The sequence below is a fragment of the Lupinus angustifolius genome, unplaced genomic scaffold (assembly GCF_001865875.1).
Source record: "Lupinus angustifolius cultivar Tanjil unplaced genomic scaffold, LupAngTanjil_v1.0 Scaffold_18_15, whole genome shotgun sequence".
Classification (NCBI taxonomy): Eukaryota; Viridiplantae; Streptophyta; class Magnoliopsida; order Fabales; family Fabaceae; genus Lupinus; species Lupinus angustifolius.
Window position 1 is genome coordinate 1 of NW_017719116.1, and position 10,386 is coordinate 10,386.

Consider the following 10,386-nt stretch of genomic DNA (forward strand, 5'->3'; position numbering starts at 1 on the left):
CTTATTTTATAGATCAGTTCTCATTTTCATTAATTTTTTGTTTAATTTTCATAAGTTTATTTATTTTGTTGTTATACAAAAAGAAATAACAAGCTAATTTATAGCAAACCAATTTTATTTTGTTTCTTACCTTTGTTATTAACATTGCAGATATAACAATATTAGTTTATATATTTTGATACTTTGGAACAATAATTATGAAACTCATCATTTTTATGATCAAATATTTATTTATATCATATGAGTTTATATTACTATGAAAATAATAGTTTGTACTCAATTATATATTATCATGCTTTACTATATATTTGATCATTATGTTGCATAATTTGTCAATTTATGGACGATTAATATATTATCATGTCTTACTATGCGACAAAAGTTATGAAGACATTGTGTCGTTATATTAGAAAACATATCCAATGAAATTAATTCACAATTTTTATGTTTCTATATATTTCGCTTTATTTTATCAAATTATTACACAATATTACTAATATACATTTAATAATATTCATACTTATGTGTTTCTGAATATTCGTCAAAATCAATGTCTCATGAGAATGCTCGAGTAATATGTGATTGTTTAACCATATCAATGCACAGGTAAGATGAATGTTCTTAACCATGTGAATACTCAGATAACATGTGTGTTTCTTAATTATTAGAATGTACATTTAACATGTATGTTCTTAATCACACGAATGCACGAGTAACATGTGTGCTCTTAACCATATGAATGCACAAATAACATATTTTTTCTTAACCATATGAATGAATGCACGAATAACATGTGTGTTCTTAACTATTAGAATGCACGGGTAACATGTGTGTTATTAACCATTAGAATGCATGGGTAATATGTGTTATTAACCAAACGAATACACGAATAACATATGTGTTATTAAACATACGAATACATGGATAACATGTTTGTTCTTAACCATGTGCCAAAAAATTATTGCCCCGTGCAAATGCACGGGTAACTTACTAATAATCTACTATGATTAAGCGTTAATATGTTATCTGATGCATTATTTGAAAGAGAGAAATAAAAGCCTCATTTGATCTCTCAAGATTAATTCATTCAAAGATTAGAAATTGAGTTTAGTTATATTTTCTCATACTAGGAACGAACTTGTGAGAATCTTGTGGAAAAGAAAAGCTCATGACATTCTTTTCAGAAAATTGCTGATATTCTCTAATCTTCATTTTCTATTGATTTTAGTTTGTCAATTAGATTAAGGATTAGGTTGAAGTCTTTTCCGACCTAGATTGTTCTTGTTATCACCAAACATCAAAATTTGTTATTGTTTTTTAAAGGAAAGAAAAGAAATAGACAAGGGGCGAGGGATCCTCTATCTAGGAGATAAGATCATTGTAGGATACATATAAGTTAGGAAGTTATGGGAATCAATCAGGGTCAAGGGTCAAGCTTATAAAGAAAGACAGAGAGTCTTTGATGATATGTTTGTACTAAAGGATATCTCCAATAGTGAAAATCCTTAAATTAGTCAAGGAACTGGACATAGTGTCATTCTTTATATGAATCAATATTAAATCTCTAGTGTCATATCTTCTTTCTCTAAACTCTTTAATTTAAGCATCTACATTTGTTAATCAATTGATTTGTGCATGATTAGTATAGACTCTTATATTATCATTGATTTAATCGTTCCTGAAGTCAATAACTCAATGTGATTTTTTATGTTATAATCGGTTGGTAGTCAATTACGAAGGAATTAACACTACTTAATGATACTTCATTACACACTAGTCGATTATCTGTGGTTTCTGAAACTTAACTGCTTTGTCTAATCAATTAAGATTGTGTAAAGGTGAAATTCTTAATTGGAAAAGCGAGGTAATCACACACCAATTCACCTCTTTTTCAGGATTCAGAACTCTTGTGAACCAATAAATACTTATTGTCATTGACAAGATAATTAAAATAATGATACAAATTTTCTAAATTAGAAAAACATAAGCCATAAAAACTAAAAAGTGTTCATGCTTTTTCATATAACTCTACATAAATTTTAAAATACGACAATCTAATAAATAATATATATTTTTATGTTGTATTCAATAAGATTTTTTTGGGTAGTAATAACAGTTTCTCACTCTATGTCTAATAAACTATAATATCTTCTAAGTGTGTGACTAACTACTCCTCCTAACAATGTTATGCTCATAAATTGAAATTTGGTTTTTCTGGGAATTTAGTGAAACATTATACCATTAGACCAACGAACACGAATTATCTTTATTAATGGAGAGGTAAATACATGTTTTCCCTTTGTCTTTAATGACAAAAGTGTAATTTCATCATAATTAAAAAAACAAATTTGTCATTAAAGTTGTATTTCTCTTTATTTTTTAATGTATTTATCTTTTCGTTAATGGAGAAGATCCTAACTCCTAGACCAAGTCTTGTTAGTATTGAATGAGATTCTATCGTTACTTTTAATTTTACCTAATTATCCTGACTGAAAATTTAATGATATGCATTATTTTCTACAATTCTGAAAAAAGAAGAGAGAAAAAAAATTAGAGCTTATTCAAAATTCAAGTACTTAACTTTTTATAATGCTTTAATTTCAAAGGATGAAACTTAATCACTCAGGAAATACAGTTTTCCTCGAGCTGAAGAAAAAACTATAGCATTGGAGTTTTCTCATTCTTACAACAGCAACTATAACTCTTTTTTTCGTTGAGCTCACCTACTCCTACAGCGTAGCGGAAAAAATTGCAGTACTTATCACAGTTACGAATGCACTCTTCACGTGTCTTCTGTCCGTTACAAATTTTTGTTACACCTTCACTCTCAATACCTGCCTGCATTCATTGAATGATACTTCAGATTATTAGCAAAGATAATAATGAACTGAAAACATAGCATAAGTAAGTTGCTGTCAGAAGATTAAAATTCTTGTAATTTGAGAAAAACAGAAATCCAAGAATGATCACTGTTATAAATTTCATCTGAGCCATATGAAGATCACTTTGATTTGTAACAACTATACCCTTATTACTATATAAATGTAAGAGTAAATTACACTAATATCCTTTGAGTTTTAATGAAATTATACAAATTATCATTCACTTTTCTACACCTACAAAAACCCCGAGTTTTTATACTTTCATTACATTTATCACTCATGTATGAAAAATAAGTATAATATTTTAAACAAAAAATATGATAAATGCAATTAGGTTAAACAAAATATGATATATTGTTGAGATAAATCCAAATAATATACAAATCAATGTATCTTCATTTTTTTGTTACAAAATGCATCAACAGTTCTAAAGAGATATTATTTAAATCGCTCTTATACTTTATCTTAACGAATAAAAAATATACCATGTTTTGACTCATATATTATTTAGACTTGTCTCCACAATATACCATGTTTTGGTTAACTTAATTGCATTTATCACATTTTATGTTCAAAAGATTACACTTGTTTATCGTGCAGGGGTGGTTTGTGTAATGAAATTATTTGGTCAGTGTAATGAAATTATAAAAAATAGCGGTTTGTGTAGGTGTAAAAAAGTGATAGGTAATTTATGTAATTTCACTAAAACTCATGGGGTATGAATGTAATTTACTCTATAAAATATATTTAAGGACATTCAAGTACACTACAAAAAAAATGCTTAATAGCCAGACTTAGGTAGCCAGACTTAGGTAGCCACACTTCTTAGAAATGTAGGTGAGTTTTAAAATTAGATATCATTAAACACATTATTATATGTAGTCTTTGTGTTTTCTCCTTCTCCTTATTATTCTCATTCTCATTTTTTCTAATTAATTTTTCTCCATTCTGGAATTTTTCCAATTTCTCTATCTCCTTTCACCACAAACCCATCGTCTCTCTCAGTCTCTCATTAACAATGGAGATTCATCTCCCATACTCAATTTTTTGTAAACTCTATTGTTGTTCCTAATCTCTTAGTTTTCTACTGATTTTCATTTTCAGTATCAGAGATGCTAGATTAGCTTGAATCAAGGAAAAATATCATGGTTTGTTCTTCGAGTTTTTTCCCTAATCAACTTAAAATAGTGTGTTCCTGAGTTCAAATCTTTGTTATACCAATTCATTTTGTGCTTGCATTTTCTTCTACCATAGCATTATTATTTAAGAATTCTCAATGTGTTAGTTTAGTCTTAGATGTTGAAGACTGTCATTAGTAGCAAGACATTGAAGAACTTGAAACATTTGATGTGCTTCCATAAGGATTATGGGAGAATTAAAGCAGAAACATTGATGTGTTCAGAAGCCACAAACAAAAGCATCAAAACAGAAAAATGAGGTTTGGCATTTTAGGTGTTCAGTTGTTACTTTCTCATCATCATTTATTAGTGTCTTTCAAGAATTCAAGACTAGCAGTATTGAGATTTTGGTTAAAATTTGAGATTTTTGTTGTCATTTGGTATCTCCTGCATCAAAATGATCAGAATTATCAATTGACCAGAGGGATAGCGTTGTGCTTACTCCCAATAATGTACAGCTGGTTGCCCTTTTAGTTATGTTTATGGCAATTTCACTACCAAAAAATAGCAACTTAACCACGTTTTAGTAGCCACAGTTTTAGCAGACGTGGTTAAAATTTTAAAAATAAGCAAATTGAGACAAATTTGGCATTCCACCTTTCATTTTATTATATTTGCATTCTCTCACTCGCTCCTTTCTCCTTCATCTTTCTACTTCCTCCTTCTCCTTCCTCTTTCCTCTAACTCCTTCCTCCTCCTTCCTCCTTACTCCATCTTCTTTCTCGTTTCTCATTCATTAAAGCATTTCATCCTCAAATTAGGTTTTCAATATGCGATTCAGAAATCTATATTTCTTTCGCTCTCAGATCTAAACAAGGTTCTAGTACCAATTTCTAATTTTGGTTTCCACTTTGATCTTGATTTTACGATTTTGAAACAAAGTTGTTTTATGATTGTTTCACAGAATTCAATCATGCGTCAATATTTGCTTAGGTTTTGATATTTTCAACTTGATAAGGAAATCAAAGATGCATATTTTGAGTTCTTTCCCAACCATTCCCACAACAAATTTTTGATTCTTATGCTATTAGATTGAAATAAGTTTCAAGTACCGATTTTATTTACAGTTTTCGTCTTTGATTACAAAATTTTGAAAGTAGGTATGCAGTTCGATTTTCACACAATTCGAGACTTTCTCTTCTTTGATTGCATTGTTGCAACCATTTTCTTTAAACCCTATTTTTTTTACAGTGTTAACTTTATTATAAGCAATGAATTTGGGAAGGAAATGGATTTGTTCTGCAACTATGATAGTTGGAGCCTACTCACTGTTTGCTAGAATGATTGAACCTCAATTTGATACACCTATGTTTTGGTTCTAGGAGTTGTGGACTTGTGGCTAGCTATGATAGTTACTTGAAATTTGGGGGTAGATTTCCTTTGGTAGTGCTGACTTTCTTTTGTTATCACTAGTAATCAAAATATTTTTGTCCTCTTATATTATTTTAGTTGGTTGATGTATGGTCAATGGTAGTCACAATGTGGTTTTAAGGTTGTAAGAAGGTGATGAAAGGGTTTTGAGTTTTGGGTTGGGTTTGGAATTTGAAAGTGCTATTGTGGCAAGTGAATGATTGGTGAAAGGGGAAAGAGTGAGGATGAGTTGTTGTTATAGTTGAGTGTAGCTAAGAAGGAGACATGCATAGGAAAACAGAGCCATTGAAAATAGCATGTGTGAGTGAATGAGTATTAAGGTGTGGATTGTACTTATTATATAGAGCAGATAATAAATGTGAATTTATAAAAGAATGGTGAAATCGAAGTGAAGTTCAAAAAGAAGATGCATTAACGTTTGTTGAGTGGGTATATTCATACATGATTTCATTTTGTCACAATCTTTACAATTGCATGATTTAACTTTGTCAGAGTCCATACAATTGCTGATTTTTTCAATTTTATCATAAATTCTAATAGAAATATAGAATTGGGATTAGGATGTGGTATTTGTTAGTTTAAAAACAAGTCTCAAATTACTCAATTGGTCTTCAATGCAGAAAAGGAAAAAGCCTTATGAGAACATATGTGTCTATTCCAATGGTAGATGGGTACGTGACAAGAAAGGCCCTCTATATAATGATACCACTTGTAGAAATATCAAAATCAAACAAAGCCAAAATTGTATAATCAATGGAAGGCATGATTCAAATTATCTTTACTAGAGATGGAAACCAAGTCAATGCAATCTTCCAAGGTTTGAACCTCACTCTTTTCTCCAACTCATTAAGAATAAGCATGTAGCTTTTGTTGGAGACTTTATTTCTAGGAACCAAATAGAGTCCCTTCTTTGCATGTTAGACACTTCTTCAACCCCTAAATGTTTCAAACAACATGGTTCTGGTAGGTGCAACTTTGCTTCTTACAATGCAAACCTTTTCTTACTTGTGGATTTGCTACCCTTGCAGGTGTTATCAAGGAAGCAATCAATACATTAAGGAGTAATAATGTTAATGCATTTGTGTTGGATCTAAGAGATAATAGGTGATTTAACACTTAACATTTCCAATTTTATACTTTCACCGAGACTAGACTTCTCAGCTTAAATTTGTTGCAGTGTTGGTCTTTTCCCAAAAGGAATTCAGATTGCCAAATTTTGGTAAGATATGCCTACCAATTAATTAAATTTTTACATTTTGTATTATCTTTGACTGGTGGAGCTTGAAATTAGCTGCATAGTTTTACTATCTTTTAAGATACAATTATTTCATGTATTTTCAGTTAGGGCCACTCCATTTCTAATAAATTGGAGGCGTTGGTACTATACTTGAAAGTGGTCAATATCCTAATGTTGCTCAAATTTTCATGGCCTCTTCTACAATTGTGAATGATAGCACAGGTGAAACTGTTACTAATTATATAAAGTCCACAAAGTAAAATATATGTTCTTCTGTATTCTATGAATGATATCGATAAGTAGTTATAGGTGCTTATTTTATGTATATATAGCTAGCTCAAACAAAATATTTGTGGCAATACGTAGTTATAAGTACTTAAGCATTTTTATGTCATAATGAATCAAATGATGTTTGGTATGTCTCCCTACATATTTGTTTAATTTAGTTAAGTGGTACATCTTTCCTCTGTGATCTTCATGATCCTTGAACTTGAATTCAATGGCTACTATGGAATCAAATATGTTAAATATCAATTTTGTTCTTGAGATAAAATTCAAAAATTTTAGTCAACGAATGTTTGTGGTTTTGGTCTTTTGACTAATAATTTGGCTTGTGAGTTATAATATTATATGTTTCTGGATGGACGCATGCATTTCATCACTAACACATACTAAAAACTCATTCAAAATCATATGTTGTTAGGTGGAGGGATGATAATGGTTTCCTATGACATATTATGTTCGCACGGAATGTTAGAATGACTAGGTTAAACTCTCATGCATAAGCCTTTTGATTGGTTTATCATAACATTAATGATATACATATGTATGTTTTTGTTATGTGCATCATAAGGTAACCTATTTAATCTAAGTGATGTTGTCTTGGGTTATCTTTGTGCAGAATCACATGAAAACAATGTGATCTGATAAGTATACATAAGATTTATAATTGTATATATATCTTCTTGTATAGAATCCTCTCAAGTTTAAGTATATAATTGTATTGAGCTTTTAGAAGAGAAGCTACCTCAATACTCATAAGATGCATTTCTCTGTTATTATAATGTAACCATATTCAAGATATTAATCATCTTAGCTATGAAAATATTGTCTTAAATTTATATTATCAGTTGTGCATCCTTCAACATTTTGAACATGATGTTATCCAATTTAGAACATTTTGTTTCAGTACAGTTGTGCATCCTTGAATTTACATTTTCTTTTTTGTACCATTTATGTTTTGGTGCAGTCATGGACCATAATGAACTTGTCATTTTACCCATGAAAAAATTGATAGCATTGTTTTCATCTCCATGGTGGAGGGTGGATCTGAAAAGTAGAAATGGTTGCAATGTGGTGTAGGATAGTGAAAAAACAATCATAGCTAATATTGATCCAAGTATATATGGTTCTTGTATAATCTCAATTTAATGGTTTTCAATTACCAATTAACTGTATAAATGATGCATCTGCATACTAAATTTATAGTGCATACAATCTTTCATTTTATAAATTATTATTCATTATTGTATTGTTAATCTCATATATTTTCCATTGGACCACAGATCTCAAAACTCCTTCAAGGTAATGCTGAAGTGATCAAGTGGGCAAGACTAGAAGTTCCATGTGATTATGTGTGAAATTTTTACTATAGAAATATTAATGCACTTTATAACTAAATTTGGAATGGTTCAACAAATGGTTTGAATGATACATATTATGTGAACTTATTAATTCTTATGTATTTGTGAATTATTTTAAGATGAAGATGATGATAATTTGAGATATTGGGTCCAAATAGTATTAATGCTTATGTAATATAATGATTGTTAGAGAGGATTGGGAGAGGAATATGTGTGAAAATATCTTCATAAATAATTAGCCACGGTAAAACTGTGGTTAAAGTAATGGTATAAAATAGCCACGTGTATGGTTCACATTAGCCACGGTTGAACCGTGGTTAAGGATATGTTACCACACTTCTTCTAGATATATTGTACATTAACCGTGGCTAAATTTTTGCAACGCCACTGATTACTTGGGTTGAGGAAACCGTGGCTAGTGTATTTTGCCATGGGTTTTTGGTACAATAGCCTTACTTGACTGTATTTTTCGGTTTTCTCCTGTTCATTTTTGCTCAATGGTTCTGTAAATTTAGTTGTGATTGCTCATATATTTCACCCTGATTGATATTGTGATATTATTTTGTTGTACATTGATATTTGATTATAATCTTTGAATTCCTTTAGCAACAAGAGGAGGAGCAAAGATGAAATCTAAATGATCTATTTTTAGCTCCTTACCTTTGTTTTTTATTATTGGTATATTCTCCTTTCTCTATCAAAGTTTTCCTTACTAAAAAAGATAATTGTATACGCCACCGTTATGTGAGTTGAATCCAACGTTAAAGTGGGGATTTGTGTAAACTTTGTAAATATTGAACTAGAACTAGAATCAGCAAGGCTTAATTTAATAGTGACAGTTAAATGTCCATTTAATTCCCATGCACCTTGGGTTTTATCCACATGAATGATGTTATTCATACATTTCTTAGGCTTGCTTAAAAGGGGTATGTTTAATTTCTATTCATGATGTCTCTAACATATTTATCATGAGTAATAAAATTCTAGCCCTCTGACTAATGCAGGTTCATGAGAAGGAAGTTATAGGTAGGACTCATCATCTACACAGGAATCTTGTTGCAACTTATGGACTATGAAGACTGCACAATGAAATTATGGATGCCTTGAACCTTTTCTACTTTGGCTCTATTTCTTGCTTAACAAAATAATAGACATACATTTGTTTGTGCAATGTATATTATTTAATTTGTTAAGATGTGTACTGTCATGGAAATTGAAGGTAAGAATAAACTTATTTAGATTTTCTTGTTTTTATGAATTTGGTGATCATATTCATCTTCCTGAGCATGATGATTGGAATTACTTACTTGAGCAGCTTCAACATGTTATTAGATTAATATGTTATTGGGATTTCAGCAAAAGCCTAAGGACTGGCTATTAACTAGTGGTCAATGTTGTTACAGTCAAATTTGCCGCGGGTAATGTGTGTCAATCAATCACGTAACTATGAACAGAGTGTCTAAAACAAATGGATACTCATTTGTGAGGCTAAATATAAAATTAGCTGCAGGTAAAATCGCCGCAAAGTTAAAATAAATTGTGGTTAAGGAAATGTCTCAACAGATCCGGAAAGCGTAGCTATTACTTAAAGTATCCGTAGCTAATATTTTGCGGCGCCGCTTCTGCCACTGAAATGCTGGCCGTGGCCACTATAATTTGCTACGGTTTGTTTAACACATTTACGACGGTTTCAGCCGTGGCAAACAAGATGTTTTGGTGTGAACGTAAATGAACATATATAATTTCACTTAATTTTATTTATATATTTAAATGGTGGTATATGATTACTTTAGGTTACCTTTTAAATGAAAAATATATTATGTTCTTTAAAACACTCAAAAACTAAATAACTTAACATTTTTATGTAATATTCTCCATATCTAAAGATTATGTCTTATCTTTGATCCAATTTTTTTCCAGATAAAGAAGATCATATTTTTGAATAAAAGAATAAAGGCTTACTATGTCTTAGAAGATACTTATTTTGTAATAATTTATATCATATAAAGACTCTATACTCAATTCCAAACTATAACCAAAGTTATAATATCATGTATAATTAAATATTTAAACAA

At 30.2% G+C, this 10,386-nt stretch overlaps 1 long non-coding RNA gene across 1 annotated transcript; it reads left to right on the forward strand.

The window, feature by feature from the left end:
* The first annotated feature begins 4,236 nt into the window (after positions 1 to 4,236).
* LOC109338124 lies at positions 4,237 to 9,612 on the forward strand. Its single transcript, XR_002106515.1, has 2 exons — positions 4,237 to 4,320; positions 9,316 to 9,612. It is a non-coding gene; the product is annotated as an uncharacterized LOC109338124 (long non-coding RNA).
* The last annotated feature ends 774 nt before the right edge of the window (positions 9,613 to 10,386 follow it).